General features: G+C 39.9%; 1 protein-coding gene across 9 annotated transcripts in view; it reads right to left on the reverse strand.

Annotated features, from left to right (window-relative positions):
• Nucleotides 1-15,240, reverse strand: part of LOC107218191 (ensconsin) — a 77,898-nt gene that overhangs the window by 33,876 nt on the left and 28,782 nt on the right. The window contains exon 1 of one of the 9 annotated variants that reach the window (XM_046740103.1): nucleotides 700-843. The exons of the other annotated variants lie outside the window; for them this stretch is intronic. The gene's annotated coding sequence lies outside the window, so the exon portion shown is untranslated. Of the gene's footprint in view, nucleotides 1-699; nucleotides 844-15,240 lie in introns of those variants that run through there. 9 annotated transcript variants of the gene reach the window in all.

Here is a 15,240-nt window from a genome sequence, read left to right on the forward strand (position 1 = left end):
AGAGAAAGCGTGCAAAGCTACACCAGTCGTTTGTCAATCAGACCAATTATTGTGTAACCTAAATTGCCGGACTTTCTTTAAAGATGAAAAACCGCCTTGCTTTGACCTCTATCGGACCTCCTCCCAGCAGAGTCGTGCATATAAATTTACGCGTAAGGTAATAAGACACAGATATAACGAAGTATTTAATTATATTCTCTCGATCGTACTTCTTGCTCGTTTAATCCACTAATTTAATTATTCATTGCCAGGAAAAAACTCTCGATGAAAAATTCACCATTAGCTCATCCTGACAAGTATACGAATAACGATGATGCGGTATTTGCCCACGTGACTGGGCTTACTCGTTTTCCGACACGTTTTATGCGTGTCTACGATAAATTGTTGCGCAACACTTTACACCCATATATATATACATATGTATGTATATACATACACTCTCACAATCACATACACTCGTTGCACTGCACTTCTGCAGGTGGCTTCATGTAATCCAAGGTAATATCCGCCGCCACTACTGCAAGATGCACCACAAACGAGGTTTCCCCCTCTCTCTCTATCTTCCAATACTACTACTGGTGTTGTGAACCGATAACTTTCAATGAAATCGAAACACTCGGCATTGCGAACGAGAAATTCGACCGCAATGATGCATCAAAATGGATCGCAAAAGATTGTGGATGAAATTTTTGACCAAACCTCTTCCTCTACTTCTTTCCTCCAATCTTTTACGTGTACAACATGTACAACAAACTCGCGACAAATTGCCAAGAATCGAAGACTGCCGTCGGTACTCGCGGGCGGCTAGACACTGGCTCACCTCGGGAGGCCGTTCGTTGTATAGAGAGCGGTGTCGCCTTCTTTTGCTGCTGGAGCATGAGCCGACGCGGGTTGGCAGTTTGATCGTGAGTTGGCACACGGGAGTTAAAGCGACATGGATAGAGGTACGACACGGTACAGTGTTCACTCGGAGTAGTGGGGAACGGTACGATCGTGCCTTGACCAAGGGATCGGCAACAGCAGCAACAGCAGCAGCAACAGCAGCAGCAGCAGAGGTACATCGACCACCGACATTGCTGCTGCTCCTCCTCCTTCTTCTTCTTTCATACGTCCATAACGCCTTGCATAGATGCGCACCGTGAAGTGCAGTGCGGCGGGGATCTTATTCGTCATCTTAACATTGGCCAGAAATTGTGAATGTATATGAAAAGTGAAATATCCGTCAAAATGACTCGGTCACAAGGATGATGACGAACATCGACAAGATTCTTAAATAAATAATGATCATGGATACTGAAACAACCACTGACGTTCTTGGAAAGACCGAATTAATTGGGTAAAATGTTTACCACAAAATTAAGGGAGGTAGGAGGAAGTAAGATGAGGGCAAAGTGTGCCAAAGAAATTTTTCCATCGTTAGTATGTATGTACAACACATAGAAAGCGGAGAAAAAAGAGAAATGGGGAAAACCGTTAACGACGTTAGTATCGGTTGGGGGTCTGAGCAGCGTTGATTAGTTCTACAACTTTTTGTCGCTCCTACCTAAACGATTTTTTGATTCGATCATCGTTCAGTATAGGAAACGCGAAGAAGATATAGGTATATTGGTTCGAAGTATAAATGTAATGGTACAATAACTATGGTGATAAAGCGACGGGACACAAATGATTGGTGTGTACGGTACTATTTTACCTGATAAGGCGTACCGCTTTTACTCGTTGAGTAAACATCAGGGTTTGAAAATAAGAAAAATTCCATTTCGGACAGGTATCAGCTGATTGTAAGTCCCAGCTAAGCAAGGCCAAGTCTATAAAAGTGAATAGGAGGTGGAGGACGTTGTGGATGGGAATAAAGATTTTAAAAAAATAAAAAAAAAATTGTCAACAAATACATAAATAACCGAATGACTTAATAAAAAAAGAAAAAGAGAAAAATAAAAAATGCCGCGTGACCCGTGATGCGTCGTTGCGCAATGTCCCTGCCTAAAGGCTGGCGATGATCTCTCCATCTCTCTATTTTTTCTCTCTTCCACCTCACCTCCGTTAATGGCTGATGATAGCGCGGATTGTCATGGTCTTAGTTAAGGTGCGCCGCCGCTGTCTATATAGAGGCTGACGAAGCGCCCGTCAGACAAGTCGTCCCACCACCACCACCACCGCCACCACCAGCGTCGTATTCGCATTCCATTTGGCTTTGTCGAAGCATCGAATTGCCAAAGCTTTCCGTAATAGCGGAGTAGGGAATAATTTCACCTTTGGAGGGGAAGTGGTGAATTCGGAATGACGACTTTGGAGCACGTAAATCTAACCATCCACTGCATAACCTAGGGTAGTAGTAGTAATAGTTGGTAAGATCCAAGTATTATTTAGGTCAGAATTTTGCATCAAGTGTGTCATACAGCCAGTACATTCAACCATACACACATGCGACGAGGACACTGTACGGACGTAAATCGCGATCGTATAATTCGTCGCTTGGAATAATTACCACATTGTAGTAACCAATCCTGCATCGCTTCAAGGGACGTCTGCCAATGGCAATCAGTCACTCAATCAGTCATTCAGTCAGAAACGTGTTCGACGATTTTCTTCAGCCCGCCCACGTTCGCCGATGATGATGTAATCGCTAACCAAAGAAGGCAGTCGAGTTCAGGGTGTCCGAGTCCACGTTCGCGTCACATACAAGCTTGTGGCCCATCGATGCATCAATGATTCGACCAGTCCTTGTAGTCCCGTTGCAATTTCTCGTCCAACGCTCTTCAGCTCAAGCCAGACACTCGCATTCACAATTGCCCTCAATACCGCATATGCTATAATTTTTGAGAAGTAATCGTCTGTTTCGGCAAGGTTATCGCGCCTTTTGTGGTATTATTTCTAGGACGCCTTATATCGCGTATCGCAGGTGTGCGGTAAAAATGTAGGTAGAAGAACAGAAGATTATTCAGGTGCTCTCGCTCAAGGTGCCTAAGGTGAGATGATGTCACAACCTCACGACGTTTCGTATTTCTCCAGTCTCCGCCGATCCAAGTCGGCCTTGCAATGTCGTCAATATAACACGTAGACAAGCCTCCTCCGCCTCCTCATCCACATCATCCACCACCATCCAGATTCTCTGCCTCCCGTAAGAGCGTTGCACTTGTTCGATAATCCCCGGATTCGGTTGCCAATATCCGTCCCAGTCCGTCCCTCGCACCTATCGATCAATCCACCGACCATCTAAACGTTCATCTCCTCCACGGTCCGACCAAATAATATCTAGGTCCACGAAATATCGTTCAAAACCATGAGAGATGCTATTTACTTCATACAATACCACACGAAACCTGCCAATAGGTGTGCCGCGAACGTATCAGTTCTAATACAGTTGCTAGGATGAAGACGAGTCACGTGATTGATCGCAAACAGAGTGGGTGATTCTCGCTCGAGTATAGTGACACTTCATCATCTGATGATATCACATGCCGTAATATATATCTGTTATCATATTAACCAAGCCGTAGTTGATTGAATCAAGATTCACGCACTGTGCTGATGCATTCTGTGTACCAAGCTGATTGCTGACTATGCCAACTCCCAACGAGTGCATATTAAATAGAAGGAGGCTGTTACTCCTCCGTTCTCTTAAATAACACAGTGTTCGATAAACCGTAGATTATTGGGCTTTGACACCAGTGCAAACAGGTAGACATCCGTAGTCCGATTGGAGCTTTGGGCATGCATCAATGGTCTGTATTCTCCTCTGAAGATATTGCAGAGACTTTTGAAAATATGCTACGTTGAAAGGACGCAAATATTCAATGTTCCAGAGAGCACGGATCATTAATCAAAGCTCATTCTCTCATACACAAACTCTAATTACAATCCGTACCATATAATAGGCTAGCCTAGCGATTGCTTTAATGTTTAAGCTATATAGCCCTGCAGGTAAGGTTAGACGTCGACCAGAACCGAGTCTGAGCTTGATTAAGAGCTTTGGAGCAACGCATAGGTACCCGATCGCATTTGCATGTACCAACACGTTACGGTAAATTTATCCCACCGTCAACGTTTGACATTTCCACCTTCTCCAGGCTTCCATGCAGCGTTTGAAATCCCGTTCAGTTCGTTTAGTCAAAACGTTTCGTTTATATAACCGCGGTATAGCCGTGATACTCGTACAAGGAAATTATTGCTGCACACATGCATAAGGTACCAGCTGCAGACGTTGGTAGGTAAATGCGGTGACTTTAAGAGAAGGAGGGTCGAGTCGAGGGTTTAGTCGACGCTGCTGCTGCTGCTGCTGCTACATACCGCAATGGTGTAAAGAAAAATTTTTCAAAATAAAACCTACCGCTACTGCCTCCATAGGGGAAAGAGGTATAAGTAAAAAAGGGGGGAAGCAAAAAATAATAGAAGAAAAAAAATATACTGGAGGTAAAAATGAATACCATAAATCTAACGAGTAAAACGCACCGGAGCGTGCACTGGAGTACTAAACTTCATGTACCCGGTGCCCGTTTCAAGAGTAAAGTGAACTTCGCGCTGCAGGCATGGCAGCAGAATAATACATACACACAACCTACTGGGTTCTGCTTACGCGGAGGATGGGTTCAAAATGTGGAGTAAATATAGAAGGGAAAAAAATTATCCGTCCGTTTCGTAACGTCGATATTGGAACCGATTACTACTTCTACCTCTCATCAAAGGTTATTTGGTTTTTTTCTCTTCTTTCCTTTTTTTCCCCCATACCTCTTTCAATTTCAAAACGCGGAAGGTATTTTTTTTCGCGAGGCGGACGGAAGGTGGAAAAGATCGATATAAAAGATGAACGACAAGAACCTGGCTGCGTTATCACTGAACCAAGCGGTGAAGGCTGAAATTTAAAAACCCGATGGAGAGATTTGGGAGAACATTGCGCTTCGTTCGGTTTTTTTCATCAGCTACAGCATATCACCGACGCTCACCACGGATATTCATTTATTATGATTCAATCCTCCTTTGTTTTATAAATTCAAACCCACCATTGTTTTCGCGGGATATTTTATCATTATTTTATATTCAGTTGGAAAAAAAATGGAAAAAAAAATATTGTAACACATCTTTATTGTTACATTACCTACGCGTTTAATGAGGGCGATTCGTGAACCATAAGCTGCAATGCAATTCCCAGTGCACAAAGTAAGTCAGCGTTGTACAAACCAGCCACCTCGCCACTTTGAGTTGAGAACTCTCGGCACGCGTTAGAATAACCGGAACGGTAAGTTTTCCCTACTTTTCAGCGGTGTTGAAGTAATTGAAAAACGCCGACACCGTTTATTGCAAAAGACAAATACGACAGCGAGCCGGGAAGGAAGTTTCAGCGACGCGACGCCCGCCATTATGGATCGTATAACACACGCACACACCTACATGTAAGACAGTAAATATACGGACTCGAGTCACGGCCAGTGCGTTTATAGAGGTACATACGTGTATAAAACGATGAACAATCTATCTGGCTATCTTTTCAAGATTATACACGTGTCGTACCACAACTTTGTTTCATATACAACGGACAGTTGAAAAGCGCTCGTTAAATAACAGTAAATTTAATGCAATTAAAGGCCGCAACTCGGCGCGATTTCAACACTAACCCAGCCAACAACAAGTACAACAACATTAACAACACGTATATCACGTACCGAATGAGAAAAGCGTGGCACGTCAAGGAGAAAGAAGGAAATATAAAAAATAGTCCAACAAGAATATAAGAACGAACGATCTAATCCCGTTAATTACACCGCCACACACGCAGCTGGGTAACTCTGTAGTTATAATGCCCAACTTCCTCCCTCCCTCTCTCCCTTGGCTTGCTCGGTGCATCAGAATAGCGGTATATACGACTTATACTTACATTATACCACCGCATTATATTATACCCGTAGATAACCAATTATTGCTGTATAAACGAAACGGCGAGGCAATTTAAATCTAACCAACAATTTTTTCCCCCCTTCCTATCTTTCTCTTCTTTTTAACCTATATAAATAAAAATTAACAGTTATAAAGGTTCACTGATATATATAGCAGGTATATACGTATCAAACCGTAGAATAGACGAATAAATGAAATAACGAGACGGCGCGTGTGTGTGTATATATACATATGTATAAAGAAGATTCGGAATTACCACCACAAGTGGCTATATTGAACCCTGCACTGATCTATACAATTCGAGTTAACGAAGTCGTTAAATTTTATTTCAATGCATGCGTTTAATTAAGGAGAGCCCTCTCCCAGTTTCGCATATAATCTATTTCACACAATATTATAATAATACCTCTGTATAGCCAGTTATGTGAATTGAATAAATAAAAAAGAGAGAGAGAGAGAGAGTCAGAAGCTGAGAGAAAAAAATTCCCTCGTATAATTTGATGCTTAAGCCGATATGCTGATATATAATGCATATGGGTTAAATCTGAAAACGGAACATTGCAAGGTTAATTGATGATTTATTCTATCTTTTTTTCCCCCTCGATTCCTGCAACACGATGCAGCACCGCATCCGCGGAAGGAGTAGAAATATAGTACAGAGAATACACCTTACGATCAGATACGTAAAATACGTACAGTGGTATAATACTAATATGTTGGCAAGATGGTCACGCACAGGCACTTTCGCGTAAGCTATGCGAAAGTGCGTTGCCCGGTCCTCTCTTTTTCTCCTTTTCTCCTTCTCCCTCCGCAGCCATCCCTATTCCGCTGACAAAACCACTGTGCGCGGTATTCTTTGCGGATAGTCAACCCAAGAAACTCTGTATTACGTGTGTATAATGTATAACCTACAACCAGGTACATATATAGATACGTTAAATCGGCGTCGCAACCTCTGAGTCAACCGCCTACTCGTTACCCTTAATTAGCCTCATAGTAATTGAAATGATACTCATAATTAAAACTTGGCACCTTCTATTGCGTAATGGTTTAGTTACCGGTGAAAAAGAGGCGAGAAGAAGATGGAAGAGGGAAGAGAGTAGAGAAAATTTATTGCAAACTCGACATAGAGCATATGCGATTTAAAAAATCAATACTCCCTTTTCTTTACCACTTCTTTCCTTTCGTTCAACGTTACAAATAATTATAGATACTTGTTTTACCATAAAATTATAAGGTGAAACCTGAGTTGCCCACTGCGGGTAACTGGGATATGATTTGATCGACCGATAAGCGACTGACGGGGAAAAACTGTTTTACCGGCAGTCAAGATGTCGGTAAGATAGACATTGGCGAAAATACTCAGCAAGTAAGACCTACATTGTAGCTATGAAAATTTTTTTTTGCAATTATTTAACGAAACAGAGAACGAACTGTATCGTGGAATGTGTGGCCAGGAATTGAGGTCGATTGCGAGGAGAAATTAATCGACGAAACGGTTGTTCTGGTGTATGACGAGGGCGATGAGATCACGTGCGGTAATTTAGTATGAACGATTCCTATTTATCTCCGACAAATATCCTCGATTAAAACGGAATACGAGAAATCGTTAACGTCAATAATAAAATGATTAATTAATTCCAACGCCCAATGTATATTAAGTGAGCAAGATGAGGAGAGTCTCAAGTCTCGCGTCTCGACTTGAGAGATTTTAATTGAAAAATCATCTGTACGCATTTGAAATGTGTTATCGTAAAGAACATTGCGTCGCACTTATCGTTAGTGGTTGTAAGATAATAATTAATGTCTGTCACGAAGAGGGAACTGCATAACGAATCGTCGAGTGTATTTTTTTGGTCATGCCTGGCATTACGACACGTAGTACATAAATGAAATATGTATACGCGTCCAATTCTAATGAGCCGCGTTGTTCAAAATTCAAAAACAAATTTCAAGGTAAAGATACGCGTACAATTGTCGGTGCAATGTTCACGCACCGAATTATACGAGCATGAGCTGATACGCGAAAGAGAAACGGCCAAGTCTGAGTATTTTGCGTATTACAACAAGCTACAACCAACTATTGAAAAAGAAATAGTTTGGCATTGGGCGTGAGACATGAGTAAGTAGTGGCAAAAAAAAAAAAAATCCAAGAATGTACAAACCTCGAATTACGCGTATATCTGATCTTTTCAGGTCAACCCCACGTGATAATTTTCAGCAAACCCGAGAGTTGTTACTTACCTGGAACAAAAGAAAATTGATCATTAGTCACACATGTATAAGATAGAGAAGGCGATCTATTCTACCTGCGGTCTGTATGGCATTTCATACACATTTAAGATGTAATAACGGGTGCCCTACATTCCGTTTCTGAATAAACATTCTCAGCTTCAAAATCAGAAGAATAAATTTTTAATGTCACTTTCTGTCTTATTCGTTCTGATAACGCCTGCCTAATTTGTACCATACTATAATTTTTCTTCGCAATGATCGCAAGAATCGTATATGATGATATATATATACCGTGGAATTAACAGCCTTGGTGTTGAACTGCGATTCGAGATAACGAAAGATCAGTTGGAGAGAGAAAAAAAAAAAAGAATTAAAACAGATCTCACAAGTTCGACGATAAATTTTGTCAGCTTTTTGATACAACGAAAATGTAGAGAATTTTAATCTCCAATAAACGTTCGACAGTTTGATAACGTCATGTGTGATTTCATTCGGTAATGGAAAGAGAAATAAAAAAAAAAAAAAATAGGTGAAGAAATGAACAAAAATCTTTGATATTACGTACAAGAGAAAAAAAATTCAACTCCACGTTGTGTATAACGCATTTCATTAGTCAGCGAATACATTACACACTGGATACCGAGTCGATATTCTCCGCCTGGTTAACAATCGCTGGTATTTGAATGAATCGCAAGAGGTGGAGACGATAAACCTCAACTTGATTCGCGGTCAAGCCGCTGCAATCAGGTAAAACGAACCTATGTAATTCAATCGGTTTGCAAAGTGTGTAACATTGATGATACGTACCGATCAAAGTGCTGATAGCCAATTGCATGTGTACAAGATTACATTGTGTACATATATATATATTGTTGGCGTTTACTTTACATGTATATTTATACGTTTTATTATATATTGTATATATACGTATAAATGTACATGTAAACGCCAACAATCGCAATTGATTAGCTTGCATAACCGAATCCGATTGGGTTACTGAACAAAGTTTTATTATACCTTCGTTGCTCGCTGAACGGTGAAACGACGCGACGCGCACGTTACGAGAATAAAATTTCAATCGTCGTCCACGGAGTTGTTGGGTTTGTAGAGAGATATAGGATAGATATAGATATATATATATATAGATACATATATACACGTATAATAGATGCTATACAATTTTTATTCATCCATTCATAATATGCGTCACAACAGCGCGAATATCGAGAATTCTTTCATCAATTTCTGGATGACTTGTACACGAGTTACAACGCCATCGATGGTGAAGAAAGAAAGAAAGAAAAAAGACATTTGTTTTTCTTATTTACGTCAGTGAGATATCAAGTTCCCTGAAATTTACCGATTTTCAAGACGAAAATAGACATTTTTCCCGCAGTACTCGTTTCAAACCAACTTTACCATCAAACTCATTTCTTCACGTAAATTAGTTAAAAATTAGAAATCAGCTGTATCAGTCGTAAGTTAAATTATTCCGATGAAAGAAATTCAGTTCAATGTTGCTTAAACTAAATTACCAAACACTCAAATTTAAAAAAAAAACTAACAATAGATTAGTATTAGCAATGTAATTATAAAATATCATACTTATGATTTCATGTATATATGTAAAATATTTTTCAAATCACGCCGGATTGTGGTTTATTTCACAATCACGGAATCATCGTTGCCAACCACACGACTTCCGTGTCTGCAATAAAGCAAGTAATTTGTTTCGTTATATCGAGGCAAAATAACCCCGTCGTCAAAGTGTCGACGTACAAGAGATAATATTCCTCCATCGATTACGTAGTACTTTTTATATCATTATCATTATTCTTGTTGCTATTATTATTATTATTATTATTATTGACCAGACAGGTTCGGTTTTAAACCCAAGCATCCGTGCATAGAAAATGTAGCTCAAAGGGACAACAAAAGAGCTGGATCGATATATTAACTTGTGTATCACCTACATGTATAATTATTCAAAGTGTGTTCGTCGATAGTCAAAGAACGGGGTTGATACCCACATTATAAAGAAGGAGGAGATGAGGTAATACGTGGGTAAAAAGCGTTGACATTGTAACAGAAATGAATTCAACGTCCGCTTGTCACAGAAATGTAATATCATTCGTTGCAAAGTTTTGTTATCAAGTCTGCTGGTTCCAACTAAAAAGAAACGCGTAGCGAGCGATTCTTTACAAAAAATATTTCTTGTAATCCTCTATATGATAACAATTCATTTCTTTCATGTACAGACCAAGATAAGTCCGGCAAACTTGTAACCGAACTGCAATTCCTTGGTATCGCGTTCTTAGATTATTGCAGCTGCTTCGGTTCGGGGTGTTTGTATAAAATATAGCGAATATCGAATATCGTTCATTGAAGCGTTAATTATCGGAGAGGGATATCGAGGACGCGTTGATCGGACCTCCCATGCACAAGGACCTCTCTTCTGGTCTCCTTGGTCCGATCGTAGCCCGTGGTCGTTGGGGAATTCGAGCGGTGGTGAACCCAGCGAGAGGCGAGACTGTCGGAATTGTAATACGAGAGCTAAAAAGTATCCTTGAAGGTATAGGAGCACAGCTGACGGTTAGTATAAGTATTGTGTTACGGTCCAAAGCAGAAGACTAGCGAGGTTATACGCGTAAACAAGAAAAAAGGAAAATGTAAAGCAAGAAAAAGGAAACGAGAGAAAAATTAAATAAATATAAATAAACGAACCGGAGTAAAATGGAATCAAAAAAGATTTTTATCGCCATTCCATTAGGGTGGTCCTCATTTAGAATGTTGACGAATTTATTCCGGATCACCCCACCAAATCAACTATAAATAATTCAAAAACAGTTCAAAATTTTTTTTTTAGAATGTTATATCAACTGTAACCCGTGCCTGTAAGAGGAAAAATTTCTCAATTTAAAATACACGTGTTTCGGACAACTTCTTAGTATATATTTTACTGTAAGAGTAATAATGTTCGAAAAAATCCATGAATGTGAGGTTCTAGCGAGCATTGGTGCTACTATCTGAGAAAAAATTCACATCATCGTACCAGGTAATATAGACAATTGCATTTCTTATAAATAAAGAGAAAAAGTCAAATTTCTAGGATATGCAATTCGTCGAGATTTGTTGATGATGTGAATTTGTTCTGAATTTTTTCTCAGACAGTAGTACTAATACTCGCTAAATCTTCGCAATTACAGATTGATTTGAACATCGTCACTCTTACAATAAAATATATGATGAGAAAGTACATATCTGAAACAGGTGTATTTTAAATGGTGATATCCATTCATTTACAGGCACGGCTTAGAATTGATATAAAAATCTGAAAGAATTAGGAAATTGTTTTTGAATTGTTTATAGTTGATTTGGGGGGGGGTGGTCTGAAAAAAAAATCATCAACACCCTAAGCAAGGATCACCCTAATATACATATAGGTATACATAATTTTAACAACAACGGAAGAGAAAAATGAAGAGAAAATAAATGAATTAACAACTGTGCAGCAGAAATGCCGCGCCCTTAAATATGATAGGTATGAGTCATCTCGTAACGAGCGGTAATATTCGCGCGTCGTTGCTACAGCAAATGTAAGTGTGTCATCGCGATGAACAGTCGAGTATACTGGAGATGCATTGATTTCCGGATGATGTAACGGGTCAAGTATCTCGTTGGGGGAAGAAATCGGTTGCAGCGGATCATTATGGAGTGGGAAAGAGAATTAAAAAAAAAAAAAAGAAAAAAACAAACGGCTTTAGAGTGGCCATGAGCCAGTTCTCTAACTTCCCGTTCTCACACTGCAGGTTCCAAGTTCATAGAGAAAGAAAAAAGAATAACATCCAATTCGAGTTTCAAACTAAAAATTCAAATTAATGATACCTACGATATTATACGAAAGTATGACGATTTTTTTTTCATTTTAGACCACCATATTGGATCCACTAGTACGAATTTTGGAAGACTGACCTTGGTTTCGTTATTGGTGAGCCAAGAAACCTCCGCCTACCAATTTATACCAAAATCAGAATATTTCCAGATTTTTTTCCTACCATATTGAATCGCCATTTTGGGATTTCACAGTCTGATTTCAGATTCGTGATCAGCCGCCCAACAAACCGAGGAGTATCAAATTTCATCAAAATACAAATGTTTTTAGTTTTTTTTTTCAGTTTATTGAATAGCCCAAATTTAAATTTTACAACTCTGACCTTAGATACGTGATTAGCGACCTAAAAAAAACCTCACGGTAGTAATTTTCGTGCAAATCCATTCATCCGTTCTCAAGATGTCATCATTTTTATTTGATTTTTTAGGATTTTGCTATATGAATAATTGAAAAAGTGTTGAACCGATCAAAGCCAAAATCTAATCAGTTCTAAGTTTGGAAAAGCCGCGTCGATCGAGACTAAAATCATTGAAATCCGGTAACTCGTTCTCGAGATATCGTCGAACAACAAAAAAATCGATCACATGCATACGCATGCACAGACGTCGATATGAAAATGATTGGAGGTGATTTTCTGAACTTCAAAACGTGGATGTATGTAGAAAACTGAATTTTCAATTTTCGGGATGATTATAATAAAATCTTCTTTATTTCACTGAAAACAGAGAAACGGCAAGTTAAAAAACCTTGTCGAACCAGCAAGTAAACAACAATTGAATGATCCCTCTGATTGTAAGAAACAAAGAGAAGTGTTTCTACACGAGGTGAACGACCGCGGTAAATACAAACCGAATTGCATCCTCGACGATCGGGAGACGAGGGAGAGTCTAGAATTCGTGTCAGAAAGAAGAAGAAGAAGAAGAAGAAGAAGAGGAAGATGAGGAGGAGGAATAAGAAGAAGACTTAGGTAGGTACGTCGCGAGGCGTGAAATAGTTTCTTGCACAGCCAACGAACGATCTACAAAAAAGTATCTACGAAGTGGAGAGTCCAACATTCGTATTACAGAGAGAGACGATTACCGGAATTTTAAACGCATATCCGTATTTTTCGCAAAATGTCTTATGGCAATAGGAAAAGTCTAATATCTCAATACTACGTTTTCCTAGTTAACCAGAGCAGTTGACATGTAATTCCAGTAAAAAAGATGGGTTCAGTAACCTACGACTAGCGTATGCCTAAATTCTATTTTGAAATTTTGCTGCATAATTTTTCGCAAAGTCATTGGCAAGACTTACAAAAATATCACAATTTTACCACAGTGACTTGTAGTTACAATTGCTCATTTTCATGTACGTTGTGCCATCGTCTTTGGAGAAAAAGTTGTCTCAACTTTCTAGGTTAGATTTCTATGAAAATTGGTAACTTTGTGAATTGGAATTTCCGATAAAATGCAGATACGTCCCTAGACTGTGAATAAGAAAAGAAAACAACTATACCTAACCTTCGTTTCAATAAATATTCCAATAAAATGTCTCCCCGTGCACAATACAGCTTATAACCGCGCATTAAGTGAGCAAAGAGCTTTCACACTCGGTATAAAGAAGAGACATAAAAGAGCATTGAGAAGGAGAAAGAGAAGAAGGAGCCTCGGTAAAAATAAAAGTAACGGTAAACTCGTTGGAGTCCAAGGAGGGAGGATGGATGGATGATAAACCAGGCCGGACGATATGGGACGGGTGGGTCGCGTGTTATGGACACAACGGCGTAATAACTGTAATTTGGAAATGGGACCTCAGTGTCGCAAGGTCAGCGACAAGGTCACGGAATCCCCCCCCTAAATCAGGAGTGGTTCAGGTCCCAGGTTCCTTTCTCCGCAATGCCCGCATGTCTAGAATGCGTTAGATACAAGCATCAACTTCGTGCATGACTCGATGGGCTTGGCTTCTCGTTGGTAGTGGTGCGGTTTTTGACTACCAGTAGGTACAATGGTCGAGTCCGCGTTATTTCCTTGAAAATCACGTGCCAGGTCGATAGGGCCATTCCTGAATGTCCGGACAATTCCAGCATGTTCATTCTTCCATACCCTGGCAAGTGAGTCGTTTCGTAAACCGTGTCGATGGTTTTTATCGCACTGGTAATACTGGACACATACATAATGCACCTTTCGAGCAAATGATCAGAGGATCCACATTGCAATGGAAACACGGATGGTCGTTAACAACGAGAAATCAATTGCCAGTGACATTCTAACGAACGGAAAAACTTCTCGTTGTACATTTCAGACATGATTCGCGAAGTATGAATACCAAGAAGCATACCTATCAACTCCGGATCGTGTTAGAAACGACGATTTATTGCACGTCGTTACTTTGGTATCATTATTTGAGAATCGCAATCAAGCTAGCGATACAGAGAAAAGCACATTGTCGGTATCCCCGCGTGATATTAGAATACGCATACCGTTTCGGAACATTGTGATTAAAGAAACGACGGCTAACTCACGTCGTTAAAATTTACTGTAATAATGATGTTTCAGACGAGTGGGACTTTTAGTTCGAAGTTAGGTTGTAGGACAGATGACTTATCCGACTTTGTTCGCCATCTGTATCTTGTACGTACACACCTATTACCCGTAAGTGCATGGCTTTAAATTACCTACGTCGACTTACTTCCCGGACGAGTTTCATTCTGTACGCTGTGCACACGGTAGCTGTATACACGTATAACCCAGCGCGAATTGCCGCTGCTACTGTGGTCAAGAACCGCGAAAGAAACTCATGATTTATAACTGACATGGTTTTTAAACGCTAACTTTAGCAAAATCGAGGCCCCGTCACTGCACTCTTTCGATGACCGCAAACGATGACTCTTTAGTCACTTGTCCAGATGCTTTCTTACTTGATTTTTTCTTTTTCTCTAATCGACAACTTTCGATTACCCCCCAAACCACAGTTCTGGCTACGATGAGCACTCGATCACTTTCATCGTCATCGAAGCGAGCAAGATAGGACCATTGCTTACGCTTTTAACCGACCATATCTCACATATAGATAGCATATACGAATCCTCATGTTTCTGCAAATACGGTCATTGAGACTCGACATTAGCACCAATTCATCGTGTGGATTTAAATTTCCGCGCAAATGTGCTGCAAATATACAGCGATCACTTATCACCACCCTCAAGTATGAAAAGCCTCAATCACAGCTTTACAGGACAA

Source organism: Neodiprion lecontei, chromosome 5, assembly GCF_021901455.1.
Source record: "Neodiprion lecontei isolate iyNeoLeco1 chromosome 5, iyNeoLeco1.1, whole genome shotgun sequence".
NCBI lineage: Eukaryota > Metazoa > Arthropoda > Insecta > Hymenoptera > Diprionidae > Neodiprion > Neodiprion lecontei.